The sequence below is a fragment of the Anopheles ziemanni genome, chromosome 3 (genome assembly GCF_943734765.1).
Source record: "Anopheles ziemanni chromosome 3, idAnoZiCoDA_A2_x.2, whole genome shotgun sequence".
Taxonomy (NCBI): Eukaryota; Metazoa; Arthropoda; class Insecta; order Diptera; family Culicidae; genus Anopheles; species Anopheles ziemanni.
The window spans coordinates 41,999,666-42,009,862 of record NC_080706.1 but is presented as its reverse complement, the minus strand read 5'-3'; the positions used below and the strand labels follow the sequence as shown (position 1 = coordinate 42,009,862).

At 42.0% G+C, this 10,197-nt stretch overlaps 1 pseudogene; it reads right to left on the bottom strand.

The window, feature by feature from the left end:
• Nucleotides 1–697: 697 nt before the first annotated feature.
• LOC131284760 (uncharacterized) lies at nucleotides 698–6,291 on the bottom strand (annotated as a pseudogene).
• Between the last annotated feature and the right edge of the window lie 3,906 nt (nucleotides 6,292–10,197).

Below are 10,197 nucleotides of genomic sequence, written 5' to 3'. Positions count from 1 at the left end.
AAGCAAAGCAAGTTTAATGATGCAATACCGCAGAAACGATTTTCGAAAACCATGAATGCATTTCTTTTGCTTCTCTGATTCAGTGATCTTATTCTGTAGTTCTGGGGCCACAAATGTGCTCTAGCAGATGATATTGAATGCGAAAGCTATCGAAAGTATTTGAGAAAAAAGCGTAAACTTTTGCTACTTCCAAATGATAATTTATGTTACCTGTTGCTCTTTTGAATTATTTAAAACTTATGATTGGAGAACCTTTTAAAATAGTAACGGGCGTTTGTGCTAACCTACCAAATTTAACCAATATCAAGTTTCTTTCTGTGACGTCAATATTGGTATGGAGTTCGATATTTCAAACTTCTAATCCATTTTATTTTGCTTAGCTAGATCCAGCCGTTCTTATAATTATAAAGTAAATGTTGAATATTTTTTTCTAAATAAACAAAAGAGTTACCCTGTTGGTAATTTTTCAACATTCGAAAGATAACACTTGTCAAGAAATAACGTTCCCTGCAACGACAAGGTCTTACTCATCTTCAATAAAATTGACTCATTTTGGTTTAAGTCTACGTTACAACTCTCGTAGGTTTGCATAATACAAACATTTTTATTCATTCATCAGTAAATTCTCCATTAAGGCACAATGCAAAAAAAATCAAAGTTGAGTTCCAATGCTCCTTTCCCTTAACAATGCAGATGGTTATTTGATTGCAACCATTTTAGATGGAGTACGGCACAGAGCGAGAACATATATCGTGCGTATACCAACCAAGCCAAATGCCTCCTCCCTTCGATGACCAGAGCTATGCTACACTGCGGCTGGCGCCTCATTTGTACGAAAGTAACCGAAAATCCGTAGACAATAAAATTGTTACTATTACACTTGCGAGAACCGAGGATCGCTGAGCCGCTGGAACCAGACCAAATACTAATCGCATTACGCATACGCACCGTTAGGGACTTGCACCTGGGCCGACGTACTCTGCTTGCCTGGTGCAGTTGTAGACCCTATTATGAATTCGGCTCGCCTACAGGATCGATATGTGGCTTATGAGCCTCTGCTTCTGCTGCGAACGAATGAACCAGGTTAGAGCACTGGATAGAAACGACGCTGATCCCGAACATCGCACGGATGCGTGACGGGTCCGATTGTGGCCAGGAAACAATCCAAATGCTGCACAGTCATGTTGCTTCCGTTCTGGGAAATGGGGACAAATTTTCATTCGATGCCCGTTGCCGACCAACAAATCGTCTGATGTGATGAAAGGATTTGAATGGCAGTGGATTCGAACGATGTTTTGTCAGAATCACATTGGAGTAACAAAACATGATGATGTATGTTTCAGGGCAATTTAGGGAGGAATTGAAATGTGCCATAATAATGAACTTTTGCAAGGGTTCTTTTTTATGGTTTGAAAAATGATATAGCTGTTTCAGTTATATAGCTGTTTTGTTGTTTCAAATCTGTTATAATTGGAACACATACTTAAACCATGTATAATTTATGTGACATTTAGTACCTCATCGTGATAGTTTTCGCGCCACACGTAATGATAGTTTGCATCATGACCAACAAAAGCAGTTTTTCACACTTCGTAAATCTCTATCTCGAGGTAAACAAATCGATCGTCATCGATAAATGGCACCTCGTCGACGGAACCGACTACGTCCACATGTACACAAACATATCACAACATACATCCTGTTTCAGCATGGGGGATGAAACTCATCTAAAACTCATCTTGACGTCCTTCGGCAGCTCGGCACCATCCTTGGTCCAGCTAATCAACCCTCTTTACGCGGCGTTGCTTAGTTTGGTCATCAGGGTTCCTGGGTGGTCCTTGCATCGCTCGTTCGTCGCTTCCTCCCGTGAGAAATATATGGCCAACGGTGTTTGCTGCTGCCAATGCGTTTGCCTTCGATCTCTGAGACGCCAACGCGGGGCTCGGTGGCAAAGTCGCCAGATACGACGTCGAAACTTGGCATGATATTTCGATCGTGCTGCTCAGTTTATCGAAACGATGGTAGAACTCGTAGCCCATTGGTCCACTATCCGTACTGCGGTTTCTGAGGAGACAAAAGTGTGAGGATGAGTGAAAGGTGAAACGAACCCAATCATCGATGATTCACTGAGATCTGAATCCTAGATAACAAAAGGCATCAGGGCGATTGAAGGGCGAGCAAAGCTCAGTTTACTGAACCAATTTGAAGGAAATCGAACATGCGATTGGTTTTATTCCCGTAATCCAACGATAGATTTTCAGCCGAACAGAAAAAAAACTAGGCTTTAACATTTGAATAACTTTTAAGCCTAGAGAACCGCACTGGTGCAGAACGTACTGAGATAAGAAAATATTGCTTGCATGTTACGCAATCTTCTACAAGAATATGCAAATAAATCAAATAAACTGCGGAACAGAAATAAATAAAGATAAAATCACTCTTGTGAACCTTAAAGGATGTTATGAATATTTACAACCTTCAAAATCTTGCACATTGTCTAATATGATCAAATTCTACCTCGAATCGGTATAAGTGATCAATCTAATCTTAAATCTTTACCAGTTTTAGTCTCAAAAAACTCAATTTCATCGTCAGATGCACCTGTGGCCTCCTGTGATGACTCCTTCCCAGTCCGGAAGGAATAAACATCCAGGTGTGTAGGCATGTTTTAATATAGTAAAGAAGGCTCCTATCCGATCATGGCGGGTGCTGTGGGATAGCTCGGCGCTATTCTTTCTCGGCGGGTTCTTTTCTATTTTTTTCTAAGTTCAGCTATGACGACATCTGGATAACGAAGATGACAGAGCTGTCAGCGGTGCTTACCGTTTTATCTTTCAGCCTTCCTACCCTACAGTTGAGTATGGCCTCCGTTGATAAATGATATCCAACGGGCAAGGCCGCTCCGGAAGTCACGTTGACCGATTCCTCGAAAAATGGACCCCAGTGGCGCTCGTGGTGATGCTTGCTCTGATAAGGCATCGAATGGACGACTCGACTACGTCGCACGTCAGGTAGCGTGGGTATGATTACTGAAACGGAATGTGACGTTGGTCGAATCAGTATAGCATACAGGCCGTAGTCGACGTAAGTCAAAGCCACTAGTCAAGAAAACCAGGCCATGCTTAAAGCTTCTCCACAGAACAATTCGGAATTGATTGAGCGTCGTTTTGAAATCCGTTTATACTAAAATCATTTCCTCTAGCCGAAATTAACTAATCAGCTTCTTGTTATAGCGTGTTTGTAATCTTTCCAAGTTTGCGTAACCGTCGTGGTTCAAATCTCTCAAACTGCACCCTTCTCTCGAAGACAAACTTACGTGGTCGAAACGTGGTGTGTTTGCTACCGTCGTACTGCGCCTCCGACGTCTTCGTCGGTCCTCGAGAGCTTCCGGCCGACGCGGTGGTGATGGAGCGAGCGCCGGAAGCCATCGCGTACGTGGTCGTTACTGAACCCGCCGGCGTCCCCTCCTCCACCGTGGATTCATGATGTGGACGTGTCGACGTGTCCGTTACTGCCGATGTCACATTTTGGATTAGAAGACTCTCAGCCGGCACGGCCAACGAGGATGGCCATGCCATCTGCGAGGGTGTCATTGGCAGAGTCGGCGAAAACGGAGATTCCGACCACTCCGACGTCGACGTTGGTGGGTCACTCGAAGCGGTCGATGGTGAGGACGATGACATTGTCGTAGATTGGATTCTACTGTTGGTGGTGATTTGTTTAGAATATGTTAGATCCTCCGTGGGAACCGGATGTTCCGTTAGCATCGTCTGCTCTCGTACTTCTACAAATAGGGAAAAAGAAGATGGAGAAGAGATAAATGTTAAAATGGTTACGGTTTTCAACGTTCCTTCGGCCCTCGGATGGAAATGGCTATCACCTGGTAGTACAGTACTCTTGTACATCACCGAAATGATTCGAACACAAAGTAATAAAAGATAAGTATCAGATTCCATGCCAATGTTGTTTCGTTTGAAAAAAATGCCTATCGCCATGATACCATAACCTACGATTTTTACAAGACATTCATTATTGCTTTTCCAATACCAAGTTGAGTTCCTGGTGTAGAAAATATGTGGAAACGTTTAGAAGCAATAATTGTTACTCAGTATACAAATTTTTGAAGTATCAATTAAAATTGGGTTTTTCATTGAAAGCCATATTTTTAAATGTTATACCTGTTGCTCAAATGTTTAATGAAATACTTCTCAATTAATCTTTTTATACCTTCTAAAAGATCAGGACTGCAGCATTATCTTGTTAGGCTTTGCATAACGGTGTGGTTTAAATTTGGCATACTTTGAACATGACATTAACTGAATTATTTTTTTAAGTTATGTTTAGCACCTTAAACGTTTTTACAGACAATATTTGTCATATACACCATCCAATTTAAGTGGAACTATGTGAATTATGGATCAATTGTTCAGTAAACAAGCTTTGCAACATTTGTTTGCAAACGCTTAGCTTGATATTAGCTGAACGTTGTACTACTTTGTCGAGAAACCTTCAGCTAAATTTACATTCTTACCCTAAGGGTAGCTCAGACGAATCAACCACAAATTCGTTTACCGGTCGGTAGACATAGTGAAACGGTAAACAAACAAAAACCACCCGAAGATGGTAGATAAGGAAGGATTGCCGTAAGCCGGCCCCTAAACTGTCTACCTGGTAACCATCGAGACCCAATTAGTTTTCTTGATGAGCGTACCAGATAAAGCTGGCACCAAACGACCTCTGAAATATGGTTGCCACAGCTAGACGACTCCTTGGCATGATTTATTGGTTATGCTACGGCTTATCTACTAACGTGCTTCTAATCAAGATGCATGCTCAAGGAGGATAGGGTTTCACAAATAGTCATGACTATCCTTGTGACATGGGTAGCTGTGAGAAGAACTTTGCCATTGCACGTTTTTAAACCTCCACACAACAATATCCGTTTCTAATAATTTTCCTCTTCGATACTCCTACAAGTTAGTTTACCGAATATCCCATTCAACCTGTTTTCCTGATAGCAGAGAAATCTCCGTAAGGCCAAAAGTGTAATTAAAATTGAATCATTTTCTGAGCCGGATATTGAGGTTCCTTTCGCCATGCTTCGTAGCATTCGATCATTCATTGAATCCAAATGAAAACATGAGCAAATAACATCACAGATAAAGGCAACGCTTCGTCCGATGACTCCATCGCATAACATCGACCATCAGCCATCACCCGCATAAGGCTCGACGCAATCTTCCTTTGCTTACCCGAAAGAGATAATGTTCGCTTACTTTCATAATGGGTGGAAGAAGCTCCGAAGTAATCCGTTGCTATCGATGGGTTCATTCGATGAGACATTTCCTGACAGGGCGGAAACCCTCATCTCAGTTGTATAAGACGGTTATTTTAATCCTATTTTACTCGCTGTCCGAAACGATACGCAGCAGACGGTTTCTTTCCTGCTTTCTTTTAGTTTTTTCCACCATCGGCAGGATTCATCGCAATTGAATCACAAATTTGATGTTTACATTCAAAGGCTCTTAAGCGGTCGGAAAACAAGTATTATATTGTTGAAATGTTATTCAAAAACTACTTCGATAGTACATCGCATAGTAATAAAGAAGAGGCTCACCTATTAAAAGTCTGTAAAAAATCGCCTGTAGTATCGAAGCCGCATCCCAAACGGCCAATTCAAATATGCATGTGGGACCAGAGAAGGGCAGATTGGCTGAAACTTTCCCGTCGGCATAAAATTAACAAGGGTTTGTTTCTTGTTCTTCCCAAATGCTGCGTGAGAAAATCGCCATTTTATCGGTTACACCTTGTTTACTTGAACGAATATTCATGGCATGACCCCGGAACGAGCACCCGGGGAGTGCGAACGGAGGCTTAGCATTCACACTAATACAGAAAAAAAAAGCTGTCAGTCATTCCAGTGTTTTTGTTATTGCCGGTGTCCTTTGGGGTCCGATAAAGTATTTGGAAAATGAAACTTTTCGTAACCGGACCGGGAGCAACTTGGAAATAATTGCTGTGTGGGATCCATAAACGTGGTTGTATATGGAGACCCATCGACGAAGGTTACTGTGTGTCTTTACTTTCGGTTAGATTCCTTATTCTTTACTGGTGAAAAATATATTTGCAATTTGAAAATCAAAAAAATTTTGGTTTCGCTGAAACACGCTGTGGTTGATAGAAACTTTAAACAGATAAACTTTACTCACCGATCATTGTCGTCAGTAGGAACACAATTGCCGCAAGTGCGATTTTGTTGCATTGATGCTTCAAGCTGTCCAGCGATGTCATCACAAAATCGTTTGCATTATCCACATTGTCTCGCTCAAAGACGATGCCGCGTTTCCATCTTGTGCTACTCGTCACTTTGCATAAAATGCCCACTTTTTGTATCTGTGTTCTGTTTCGAATTACGCAAACCAGGCTTGAGTCGGGACAGGAAGCGTGATTTGGTACTTCCTGGTACACCGAAACACCGTTACACCACTTGGTTCGTAAAACTTACGCCCACCTCTTTCTGTAGTGCATGGTTTTTTGTCGTCACTTGCTTTCTATGCACTTTACTTTATTTTCTTTACCACTTTGTAAAAAATGTGCTCTTCACTTGGGCAACCCGTCGTGTCAGTACTACAACGTTTTGAATCAGGCCAACAGAAGTCCCCACGTCGTCGGTGCGATGCTGTTTTGCGTTGGCTTCGGACAAACTCGTTTCATAATTTCCACTATTTGTTTGGCCCACTCACGGGGCGAGTTTTCGCTTCACATGGTCCGACCGACATGAAACGCTAGCTAATTTATCGTGTACATTTTTTACCGTCACTTTGGTTGTTTATGTTAATGTTTATGTTTATTGGTAAAGAGTCTGGCCATCCTGTGGCTAAGACATATCTTAGAAGTAGTTTTATACAAAGGTTTAACGCTTACATAACTAAAACATTGACAAGCGACATCAACGGAACGGAATATCACAAACGAAATATCACAAAAGGGCACTTACTGAGTCTAAGTCGCTCACGAAATGACGCAGGGGACAAATTAAAGCCGAACAGTTCGCTAACTTCATTAAACGCCACGCACATGGCATTCATAGGATCCGTTTGTCCAAGCTGGGTACGGAAGTGTCTGGTCGCTAAGAGTGCCCGAGGCCGTAGAGAGCGTGAGGGCGCGTGGAAGATAACCGACTCGAGCAGTGCAGGGGCATCAATCGATCCACTGAGCAATTTAAACATGAACATCCGCTTAACACTGTTCCGAATCATCGTGCGGACGGATTCTGGTGTGAAAGTGAAAATTTTCCTTCAGTTTCAATGAAGCTGCAGTGTGGTTTATTGTTATGCATCAGCATAAAGTTTAAGAAGAATATATATGAAACTGATATTTTAAAGTGCAAAATGTTGTTACATAATGTTGATGAGGTTAACATAAATTATGAAAAAATTGGCTTCTTGTTGAAAAGAGCCACATGGTATGATCATTTTCGTTATGCAGCATAATTTTTTTTTTCTTGTTGTTGAAATTTTTTGTATCTCTACATCCTCCTAGAAAACCCCGTTTGGAAAACTCCATAAAGAATTAATAAATGTATTGTGAACAGAAACAGCGCAAACAAAAAAATCTTCTACAGCTGAAAAGATGAGCTTCGTTGACTTTCATTTATAACCTTCTTTTGAAGAGGACAGCTTGAAACCGGGATGCAAAAAGTACCTCCAAAAGTGTACACCGACAGCGCCATATCCTGCTGATTGGGGGACGAAGGCGTTCATAAATAAATCGCCACCATCAATTGTCGTTACCCACAATGCTATGGTTTCCGTTCTTTTCGCATTTGAACGGCGAGTCGTCTCGAACGGTTTCTTTCCATACACCGGACCAATCGATGGTCAGTGCATCACCACCATAAAAAAGAAAGGAGAATTAAAAGTATGAATAGCGGCAACGCAGGATCGGTGAAATATTTAATGTCCATAAGCTGCTTCTCCGGACAGCAATGGCAAATGCAGCTGCAGCTAGAAAGCAGGACGAGACCCAACCGTACAAGGATGCCTCCCAACTACCGCCCAGTGGGGATCGTTGGGAATCTCTGCATTCATGTGTCGGATGCTGGTAATGATAAATGGTCAACACCAACACGATAGTTCCACAGCAGCGAGGGATCCATGAAAGTTTTAGAAACGCCAACTTCGTTCTTCGGTTTCTTTCGAAGGCCGTGAAACAGAAGAAAGCGCACAGAGAAAAGAGAAAATCTTAGCAATTTGCCAAGAACTAGCCTCCGGATTCGGTTCGGTGTGAAAATGTAAAACGCTGACCACCGACGGAAACCATCTATTAGCGTCGCCAATAGTGGATGTATTATGTTTTCAAAACGGGGTATGTTTTCATTCTTTTAAAGTGGAAAAATATATTCATCCTTCCCAGAAAGTAACGCCTCTTGATGGGACCGTTTCTAAGAAGTCAGTGCCTGTTTTGGTGTAAATAACAATATAATTAACTGCACAACAAAGGATAATAATGGGGGCTAATGGTTGGTAATGTGGTCGCCAAATTTATTTACCGCAGGCACAGCAGGTCACAACTCCATTACCGTTGATTTATTAAAGTTCACTGATCCGCAAACATCATCCGGTCGCACTTATCCTGAGCACCAACCCTCGCCGGTTCTTGTTATGAAAGCTCCTGTGTTTTGTTGTGTTTCAAAATATCCAAACACCTACACCGTACATCACTGGAACACACGCACGCCTCAATCCGACAGTGGAGAAGGCGTGCTTCAAGCATCGGCTCAACCTTCTACGCAAGGGGCTAAAGCTGACACCTTTCTGGGCAAAGACGACTCACTTAATTAAAATTGCTCCGTGCCCGAAGGGCACGAAGGCACGCGCACGACCCACATGTTTTGGTCGGCTTTACCGATGTAAACGTTGCCCACCTTGACGTCCTCGTCGTCATCTTCAACTGCCGTTTTGCTTTCACACCAACGAGGTGACGGTTCGGCAAAGAACGGTAGTTGGAACTTGGTTTCTTTTTTTCGTTATGTTTCACCTGACTTCGGGGAACGAGCGCAATGCCTTACACCATTGCGACTTGATTTGATGCAAGAGAAACTTTTAACTCATCCATTAGCCAACATTAGATTGCCGCTGACGATGAAAAGCATGAGAAGCATACTAAGCTTGAGAGGAAAAGCAAAAAAGGCCATGGAAAACGAGTGAAAACCGACATGCCTTTCCAATGCGGTGTTGCTTACGACCTTCCTGTACCCTGTCTCCTTCTTTCCGGTGTGTCTTTCCGGTTCAGTCAGAACAAGAAACAAATTTCAAGCCATCCTGTCCGACACAAGTGAACCTTGCAGTCATTTGGACGGTAAAGATGGAGCAATCTGGCTGACCGTAGCCTGAATTCTGCCAGCGAAGAGATCCTCGGGGAAAACCGAGAAACAACAACGAAGAAACAGAAAACAAGAGAGTTTCCAAACAACCACGGTTCGTTAAAAATGCTTCCGTCGTTCGGTCTGCTGTTTTAGAGTATTTGTTTCTTCCTATTCTTCCATTAAACATAACCGTTTTGTTTGCTGTTTATTTTCACGCTTGTTTAGGGCGACCGGCGACTACGGTCTTACCGATTTTCGCCGAAGTCCTTTTTCCCCGTTGGTGCACTGAAAGTTTGACGGAGTTTCTCATGCTGGTTGCTTTAAGAATCTCATTTTCTTCATCGCTCCGGAAAGCTGTCCATTTTTTTTCTATTTGACGAAATTTAATGGAAATTAAATGTCAATATCTTCAAAGCAATTCAATTTATGGGATTGAAGCAACTTTTGTTTTTTTGTTTAAAATAATGTTTTAGCATATAATTCAGCAAATGATTCGTCCTATCGAACAAACCGTCAGCTTGGACCAAAAAAGCACAGTAGGAATAAAAAAAAACACGAGGAAGTCCTAAACAATCACTCCATCTGAAAACATGAAAAGGCTTTAATTGTTAAATCCCTTGAATGTAAGTTTATGTCTTCTTCCTTCGAGCACACGCTTTGTGACGTGTAGGCCAAGACGTGAGGTTCTGAGCTAGCAAATCGTTGTTCAAGGCGTCTGTAACAGTTTCCATCGTACATTGATGCTTACAGGCGTATTATGTTTTAATTAATGGTATTATTCCTTGTCTTACGAAGATGTTTGCTAATCCTGTCAAGAATAAGATACACAA